General features: G+C 31.1%; 1 long non-coding RNA gene across 1 annotated transcript; it reads left to right on the forward strand.

Moving 5' to 3' along the window:
• Positions 1–7,847: 7,847 nt before the first annotated feature.
• LOC114735369 (uncharacterized) lies at positions 7,848–8,858 on the forward strand. Its single transcript, XR_003739263.1, has 2 exons — positions 7,848–8,287; positions 8,464–8,858. It is a non-coding gene; the product is annotated as an uncharacterized LOC114735369 (long non-coding RNA).
• Positions 8,859–10,340: the final 1,482 nt, after the last annotated feature.

Here is a 10,340-nt window from a genome sequence, read left to right on the forward strand (position 1 = left end):
GGCTTAGCTGGTTTTTCTTTTTGTCGGTGCTTTTTATCCTTAGGGACAATTCATAGAAGATTATCCTTGTTGTATTATATCAACATAAAATATAAAATTTGAAGTAAATACGTTCCTCTAAATTTGCATCGGCTTTCAATGTAGTACTTTAAATTTAAAAACATATTTTTAGTCTTTCAATGTTTAATATACTTAGTCACATTTAACCCCCAAAAAAAAATATATGACTTGGCGAATTTAAGTGATGACCGTGCAATTAAACGTTGACAAATCATATTAAAAAAACTTATCCACTAATTTAATGTTGTTTGTTTAAAATTGGGAATTTAAGAGCTGAGAGGTAGTTATTCGTGATGGTAATTAAGAAGAGAATCAGGGCTAATGCAGTGGGTAAAGTGGAGATACTATTAGTTTACTTGGAAGTTAGAGTAGGTGGCTTAGGTCTTTGAGCACCCAATTAAGAGCGAGAGACTTGCTAGTCGCGAGACTAGAGAGGAACTTTATGCGAAATTCAGGATGAAAGCTTCACGTTTAATTTGGTTCTCCCGGACAAGAGTTGATTAAGAAGAAGCACCGTGGTCAATCACTTACATATATATATATATATATATATATATATATGACAATTGCGTCATCTTTGCCACCACACCCCAACATTTTGTCATTTTTTAACCCCACCGCAATATGAACAGCAATTTTTTCCATTATAAAAGCAGAAGTTATGAAATACAAATTTAAAATTTAAAATTAATCGATCTATTTTATCTCGTATATTTGTGGTTTTTATGAATTTAATTTGTCTAACTTATAAACTAATATATATATATTAACATTACGCTGAGATATTAATGGGAATTATGTTACATTTGTTATAATTTATTTGGTTATTTATCTCTAACTCAGATTAATTAAATAATTGTGATATTAAGAATCGAAGTGGGTAATTTTTAATAATAATAATAATAATAATCAATTTCTCGTAATAACCCGTCAACTGCGCCATTAATTATTGGTTAGTTGGGAGGACAATTAATTAACGTGGGATTTTCATATGGTCAAGTAAAATTGATAGGAGGGAAGGGGGAGCTCAATTTGGTGAACATTCACATCGTCATAATTGCTATCTCCAAAAAAGGCACTGCCTTTGCCATCCACTTCCATGCCCTTTTCCCTCATTTTGACATCCAATGCCAACGCAGCCTCAATTTGTAAACCTTAACGATGTTCCCATGGATTTTCTTGTTGGCTTAGTTGTCTATCTCAATATCTATCATTCATTTTTGCATAGGTTTTGAACTCACCTAACCCTCTAGAATGTTACTGACTTTCTATCCGGCCACCAACATCTGCGTCAGTATTCTATTCTAAGGGAGTGTTTGGGAAACCCAAAACCATGGTTTCAGAAACACTTTTCCGCAAAACGAGATAATCTCCTCCACATATTTACTTCGTAATCCGTAAAAGCACTTCTGAAACCATGGTTTGGTTTCTATCCAAACACCCCCCTAAATTCCAACTCCAAGTGTGTTGTTTAAGGTCTTCTCCGTATTGAACTGGGGGTGGTGACTTTTAATTTTGAATGGATGATATTATGATACTCTTCCCGATTCTAAATATAAAACCTATTTTGTACTATAATTATATTACAAAATAAGTCCTAAATAAACCTATTTTGTACTGTAATTACATTACAAAATAAATCTTATATTTAAAATCGGATGGAGTACTGTTCATACACGATAGAATTGAGGAGGCATGGGGATGTGTCGTGTGTGTGTGTGTGTGTGTGCCGATTTTCTGTCTTGATTTCTTTTCAGGTGATTTGATTATTAACGGAAGCTGTTGGTTTAATATTAGGAGAAAAATTATAATTATGATGTTATAAAAACAACATATAAGCCTTAAAAAATATAAGAAAAATATACCTCTTTCGGAATTTTTAATTTGAAGCTTGCATTATTATCTAATTTTTAAATATCAAAAGATTAGTTAAGTTAGTACTTGTAATAAATAAATATGTTCTCTCTGAAATACTCTTATTAATTATGTACACTGAAATCACTGTATCATAGAATTTTTAATACGTACAATCACCATATGAAGAGTACCTTTAAAAAATAAATAAATATAAGAGACAAAATAAATTAAAAAATTTGTATTCAATAGTATCAAATTAAATATTCAATTATTTTTTATATTAAGCGCAGCAAATAATATTCTTTCAAGTGGTGACTTGTTAGTTATGAACTCATATCCTAACTCGACCGGTGTCTAATGGTGGCAGATGCTGGAGGAAGAAAAGTAAAAGGGAACCATGAAATTCAACTAATTGACACACACAAACACACACATATTCATAATATTATATATAATATATATATGTGTGTGTGTGTGTGTGTATGTATATATAGTTGAGAGAGAGAAACCGTGTCAAATAATATAGTACTACCTCCAGTCCTAATTATAAGAGTTAGTTAACTAATCTGAGGAGATTAAGGAAGTAAGTTAAGTTAGTTATTTGTAATAAATATGTGCTGTTTTTTCGAAAATATGTTTACTAATTAAGTGTATTGACTAAAACTATCATCATTAGAAGGACCATCTTAGAAAAAAAATACATAAATATTAGATACAAAGTGGATCGGGGTCTTATATTCAGAATCAAAATAAAGGTAAAATAATATCTTATATTAAGAACAAGAGGTAGTATATTTTTGAGTTTTGTTAATCAACAAAGTGGAAATGCCTGATAAACGGGTGCTAACTGCTAGGTAATTAATGACATGGGCATGACGGAAGAATTAAGCGGTGATAGAGGAGACATGTGAATGGATAGAAGAATTAAACTTGCATTGGGACTCTACCTTTTAGGCCAGGCCAAAAAAACACAGGTAATCAAACGGGTTTAACTGTTTTTTTTTTTTGGGTGAATGACTGTTTATTATTATAATACAGGACGAATCAAAATGAAAATGAAGCTTTTTCGGTGAATGCGGACCAAGGAACCCGATGACCTAATTAATGATATTAAACCGTCTTTCTTGAGTCTCTTTCCAAATGGAGCTTACAAATTCGATTCTCTGTGAGCGTGTAATCTACTTCTAGAGACCTAGACGATACTGCCTCTTATTTTTAATATAAAAAACTAATTTAATTTTAATTTAATTTTAAATATAAGTTTTAATCTATTTTATTTTTCATATCTATCTATTTTTTTAAATTAATCCTTATAATGGTTATATAATATTAAAAGTTCTATCAAATAGTAGTTTTACTTAACTGTGTATTTTAGAGAAACACAACACATATTTATCACGAATATTTAATTTAATAAATTTTTTAATCAATTCAAATTAGTCAATTAGTTTTTTATTAAAGATGATAAATTGTATTAATATGTACCACATCTTCTCCTTAAGATCTTAATATACCGCTTTTTCTTTGCTTTCTTTTGCTAGTCTATTAGTGAGTGTAATATTTCTTTGCGTTTTAATAATATGGACTTTGTTTTGATCAAAAAAAAATATATATATATATATATACTTCATCTCTAATATTTATTTATTTTTTTCATATTTTTATTATAGTAACAGTAGTTCTAACTAATAAATTTGATTAGTAAGAATAATTTAAAAAAATAATACTTATTTATTACAAATAACTAATTTAATTAATTTTTTAATCTAATCAAGTTAATTAATTAATTTTTATATTAAGAAAGGGGTAGAATATATGTGCGCACTTAGCGAGTTTGACTTTGATTTGATGATCCGATACTCCGATCATTGCCCACGTCCTGCCACGTAATTTCACGTGGGTTCAGTTTTTCATATAGTAACTCATTAATAATTAAAATTCCAATTTTTTCTAGATGACAAGTGTCGGACGCAGGCAAAGCGTCGGTGCCAACCCTTCTTTTCAGTCTTTAACCATCTCCTTTAACATAATCCAAATCAATTTAAACGCATTAATGTAGTTTTCTTTTAAAATTAGCCTATTGTAAACGCTGAGGTGCTCCAACTAATAGGAATTTTAAAAAAAATTCCTATCGCCTTTTTTATTTAACAAAACAAAAATTAAATTTTGATTGAAAAAAGAATATTTGAAGGTGTGATCACGTGGCAACCTTTCTACGTGTCCACCGCCAATGATGATTTCTTGACGCCGGTCCGCCCGTTCTGTGTCGGGAAATCTTTTCATGCGGACAAAGAAAAAAGCATCCACGCAGACACACATATTAATATACAGTATAAAAATTATCACCAAAAAAATACTCTTCCGGTCTTTAATATAAAACACAATTCTTGAGTTAATATTAGTTCTAAATATAAGACCCATTTCTCATATTTATCAATTTTCTCTAAATTACCCCTATAGATACTCCCTCAACCATAATGAAGCAGAAGAGGGAGATGAGGTATTAAGAAAGATGATTATGGTGTTTTAGGAAAAATGTGTCACTTTTCTTATAATTAACTAACTTACCTAACTTTCCTAATCTAATCAAATTAGTTAAATGGGCCTTATATTAAAGACCGGAAAGTAATATATAGTATAAAATTGTACCCAAAGGAAATATATATATATATATATATAGAGAGAGAGCATAAAATGTTGTGGCCTTGTCTTGTGAGCTCGAAATCGGGGAAAAAATTGTTCTATATATATAAAGTATATTATTTATAAATCATTAATAATATTACTTGATATGGTACCCAAAGTAAGAAATTCATAGTCTAATATAGTCTATAATAAATCACATAAATAATATACAGTAACAATTATTTATACTTGAAATTACATGCAACCAAAGCCTTTTTCTTTTGTTTTAGTTTTGTATGAAGTTGGGATTAAATTCCATTTTTTTGGCCAAAATAACTTAAGTTAAATCGTTATAGGCGTTGATGGCAAGCAAACAAACAAATAAATAAACATTAAGTGTTAGAAACTTTTAATGCAATATATATAAATGTAGAGCCATTTAATCTGGTTTTCAAGAACATTTTACCATAACTTGTCATCACTGCTTCCTTTTTTTTAAACATCGAGCACTGGCCAGGTCCCCTCACACTCACAGACCCCTCTCATACACGTTAGTTAATCTCCCGACACCCATCGAAATTGGAAATAAAATTATAACATTTACAACCTATTCATGAGATATTTTTGGCCAACTGTATTTTTATAAGAATAAATAAAAAATGGTGATATCGAAAGCTAAAGTTAAACAATCACAGGAAATTAAATAATACGACTTCTAGTTCTAATTATAAAACATCATTTATAGGTCTTATAATTAGAGCAGAGATAATATGATGTGAAGAAATAACGGTAATCAGATTTAATGCTTGTTGGTGTTCACATAAAGAACCTGCAGTAAATTCACAATATACACAATTTGCTTCTTCCCTTTCTGTAAAAATAAATAAAATACTATCTCCCGTCCTTAATATAAGAGTTAGTTGATTAATTTGAGTAGATTAAGAAAACTAGTTAAATTAGTTACTTGTAATAAATAGGTGTTGTCTTTTTTAAAATATCCTTGTTAATCAATTATATTGGCCAGAACTACCATTATTACAAGAATTATCTTTAAAAAAATAGACAAATATAAGAAACAAAGTGAATTGAGGTCTTATATTTAGAACCAAAATAAAAATTAAACGAGTTCTTATATTAAGGATAGAAGGTAGTAAATAAAATCCTTTTTTTGGGTCTGACTCTATGATTACATCTGTTGAACTGTATGGAAAACTGGATGGAGCAAGCTCCATTCAGCGGATAATAATCCTAAGAAGGACAATTGCTTTCATTCCAACTCAATGTTTTCGGCTATACTCTTTGGTTATGTTTGGTAGGAGGCATTGAAAATGAGGAATTTGGGATTGGAATTATAATTGAGAAAATCCATTAAAAGAATATTTAGTATAGGAGATTACTTGTTATATGGGATTAGACAAAGCCATAGAGATAGGACTGGGAAATATCACTTCCTCCCATGATATTCTCCAATCTTACATATATGGGTTTGGTTAATCCCATATAATAGGCAATTACCTATGCTAAATACTATTTTAATAATTTTGTTCAATTGCAATCTCAATCTCAATCCAAATCTCTCATTTTCAATGCTTTGTACCAAACAGTACCTTTAATCTATGACCTCCGGTTCAAAAAATAAGAGTTAATTTGTAGAATAATAAAATTGAAATACATATTAGTTTTTATATAATTAGGAAAGACATAGTGTATCAACAATTTGATTTCAAAGCATAATGTTTTCGCTTCAAATTGCATCCTTCCCAACCTGGTGGTTGAGATTAGACGTAAATGACTATTATTGGATCTTAATGGTACTATGAATTTTGATGGGCCCATTTAAAATAACTCGTAAGTAGCTTTTTAATCGTGATTTACAGAATAGAAAGCAAGTATGTGGAAAAAATTTTGTCTCGACTAATATAAAATGTACTTATAAGTGATTTTAATTATAACAGTAAACAAGGCTATGGTTTAATACGATACGATTATGAAAGTTGGCTAAAGGGTCATGTAAACCGTTTTTTAGATCGCTGACGTTTATAAAGTATGGCAATGGCATTTTTATAAATATTGATAAATTGTTTATACACGAGGTTTAAAAAGTTTTAAAAAATATATCTAAGTTAATTATCTCTATTATAAAATTCAAACTCTCAATTTAATCAGGGTTATCTGAGCTCATGTGGATAAAGCGAGACAGCTGAGTATTTATCCAGGTAAAAATAGCACTTTAATTTATTGCTTTTTGAACTACTAGTGTACATTATCATTTTGTCGCTAGCGAGTGGGCAATGGCCAATGGCATGCTCGCCATGTTGATTACGATACATTTAACATATTGATTTTACATCATTCACCTCCTGGGTGTAGGAACTTTTCCACACTGCTACAAAATGCCTTATTTACACCTTCCAATACTTGTCTGGTGTATAAAACAGAAAAAAATATCAAATATACTCTTTTGGTATAAGCAATAGATAAGTAAGAACATTCACATCCAGACGAGTATGAGCACTCTTATTTATATACACATTTGTTGGGCTCACATGAACATAACTCATACTCACCTATTTCACTGTAAATTTTCACATTTTGTTTTAAAAAACATTTTCGTCTCTGGTTAAGAGAAAACAGACAAATATGTGCATCCATATAAGCAAACGAATATACTGCATACATATTAATCCGTGTGCACCATATTCGTCTGTTTTAAGCAAACAAGTATATAATTTATTTTTAAACTGACAAAAAAGGCCTCAATAACAAATGAAAATAGACCTTTTATGGTGGTGTCAGTTCTGATTTAATCTCATCTTATTATCTTTTACATGACCTCTCCTGAACTTGTTTTTTTTGGCAACCTACAGTAGTCAAAATGGAATAATCAAAAACTTTCTAGCGGCGGTAACTAAAAATCAAAGTTGATATTATATGCTGTCAAATGGTCAGAAGAGTGAAAAAAAAAAAATCCATCGTGTCTATATCTTATTCAACTGGAACCCAACTTTAGTTCATCAATCATCATCATCCGTTAATGAAAAACATAATATGATGAAGGATAGACATGAACCAATGAATATCTGTCTTTTGTCTTGTTTGTCATCACCAGAAAGAATCGATCACTGGGTAACGATAATTGACACAAAGGGCGACAGAGAGAGAGAGAAAAAGGAGAGGTGTTTCTGGAGTCTATTAACACCATATATTAAGTTGGTGCATGCTCTTTGTGGCCCTCACCTTTGTAAGGGCGTAATCATACTCTACGTTCCCTACTTTTGACAAAACGAGGCACATGCCATGATCATGCCTTATAAATAAATTCAAAGCACCCACGCCTTTTCATTGCATTATAAGCTTTAAGCCTTCTTCCTTCTTAGCTTTTCTTTCTCCATTGATATATCTCTCTCCCACTTCTGCCACTTTTTTTCATAGATCATGAAATGGCGCCCAGATCATCTGTGTTCATTGTGATGGCCATTTGCCTTGTTCTTCTGTGTCTCATGTCCCGACAGATCTCTGCTACTTCCAGAAGATTGATAAGCCATGAGGATGCTGCAGGTGGTGGAAATTATAATGAGAAAATCGCTACTCAGGAGCTGAAGAAGAAGAAGAAGAAGAAGAAGATGAGAATGGAGGATTATGGCGGCGAGGACGATCGATCTCCGCCGCATGATTATTCTGATTATGATTTCTATCGAAAACACGGTGATGTTCCCAGCCCCGGTGCTGGTCACTGATATGTGATGTGAGTATATTTCAGTTGTTTTGATTATATATTATCAGATTATAACCTATGAGCTAGCTGGTCTCCGAAACCAGCTGGCTAGTTTTGAAATCTGAACCAATCTGATCCTTTTCCCTGTCCAGATTATTGATTCTGGCTATTTAATCTGGTTTTTTTTTTTTCTTTTCTCGTTACAGATGATGGAGGGCTTTACGGTGGATTTGGTGGTGCTGTGATGTTTTCTGGGATTAAATGAACTGCTGTGTGTTGAAATTATTCCACACGTACTAAGCCAGATTAATTGTGTTGGATGGTCCCGGAAAGAAGATTTGGTGTGATATGGTTGTGGACTTGTGGTATGTGGGTGGCCTCTCTCTCTCTCTTTTTTTTTTTTCTCTCGTACTGTTGATATTTATATACAGACATATATTTGTTGTGATATGTGGAGGGATTGGAGATGCAAAGGTTGTATATTTAATTTTGTCGGAGAAAATAATGGAGATTTTCGTTTTTGCATCATCACATATAGCAAACACATCTCCCATGTATATCTCTGTATCGTAACACTATTATATCTGGGGGAAATTGTTCATTTTTCAGTCTCTTTATAGATGTTCTTTCAATTTTAGTTTGGTTTTGTTATTTAAACGTGTTTGTGGTTTGTTTTTCCCAGGATTTAAACATATGGCTCAAAGTTTACAGTTCTTGTCTAGTTATGTGTTCCCTATCAAGATACTCTCTTGGTCCTTCATATAACACTCGATTAATTTTTGAGGGGATTAAAAAAAGTTAGTTGAAGTTAGTTATTTATAATAAATAGATGTTCTTTTTGCTAAAATACTTCTACTAATCATGAGTATTAGATAAAACTACTACTTAATACTCCTCCGGTCCTTAATATAGGACCCATTTAACTAATTTGATTAGATTAAGGAAGTTAGGTAAGTTAGTTAATTATAAAAATTGTGACATGTTTTTCCTAAAATACCATAATCATCTTTCTTAATACCCCTCTCTATTTTCTACTTGATTATGGTTGATGGAGTATCCATAGGGGTAATTAAGAGAAAATTGATAAATATGAGAAATGGGTTTTACATTTAGAACCAAAACCAACTTAGCAATTGGGTCCTATATTAAGGACCGGAGGAGTAAAATTTTTAACACATGTAACTACTACAAAGATTATTTAAAAAAAATATAAGAGATAAAGTGGATTGGAATCTCATATTTAAGACCACACTAAATATCAAACTAGCTCTTATTTGAGGATAGAAGGTGGTGTTATGAAAAATTCACCTAGCTAATTACTATGTCCCATCAAGATATCACCATATAAGTAATAAACATGATTTATTCTTTTTTTCCCCCAAAGAAATTGACCCAACTTATTTACGTGGAATTCCTTTTGAACAGTATACAACTTTAATTTCCGTAACTTTGATAAATATATAGGTAAATTGCTTACTCTTTCTGTTTCTTATTAAGAGATAATTACCTAATTCAAAGACACTGAAAGATTAATTAAGGTCTACAAATTGATTCTTCTTTTCCTTTTTTCTCCTGAATTAATTATTATCATTTTTCTTTATTAATCAGTTGGACTAGCTCGTTTTATTTACTTCTCAGGAGCATTTCAAGAAAAATGATTTTAAGTCCTCGAAGAACCTTATAGAAGTAAACCAAACCCTTCGAAGTATTATATGCAGGGAATCACGAGTTAGAGCTAAAAAATTAGAACTCAATAAATAGATTAGCGAAGCTAATCATGGGCTACGAGTAACAAAATTGACAGTCATTTCATGAGAACTCGGGCCCAAAACCCATATACGGAGGACAAAACTATGTGAAATGCACTAATCTTTTTACAACATGATGAATCAGAATTTAAATTTTTGATAAAAAAAGTGTCGGCATTTAGTTTTTTAATAATATTTCAAATAAAATTACTTCTAATTAAAAAAAATATGTAAGGCGGCAGTTTCTTGCAATAGCAGTCAAGGCAAAATCATGGTGTCAGACGACAATGTTATTCAGTTACAAGTGAAAATGTATGATGAGCAGTGGAAGGCGA

This window comes from Neltuma alba, unplaced genomic scaffold, assembly GCF_004799145.2.
Source record: "Neltuma alba isolate B1F8T4 unplaced genomic scaffold, ASM479914v2 tig00013204_pilon, whole genome shotgun sequence".
In the NCBI taxonomy this organism is placed as follows: domain Eukaryota; kingdom Viridiplantae; phylum Streptophyta; class Magnoliopsida; order Fabales; family Fabaceae; genus Neltuma; species Neltuma alba.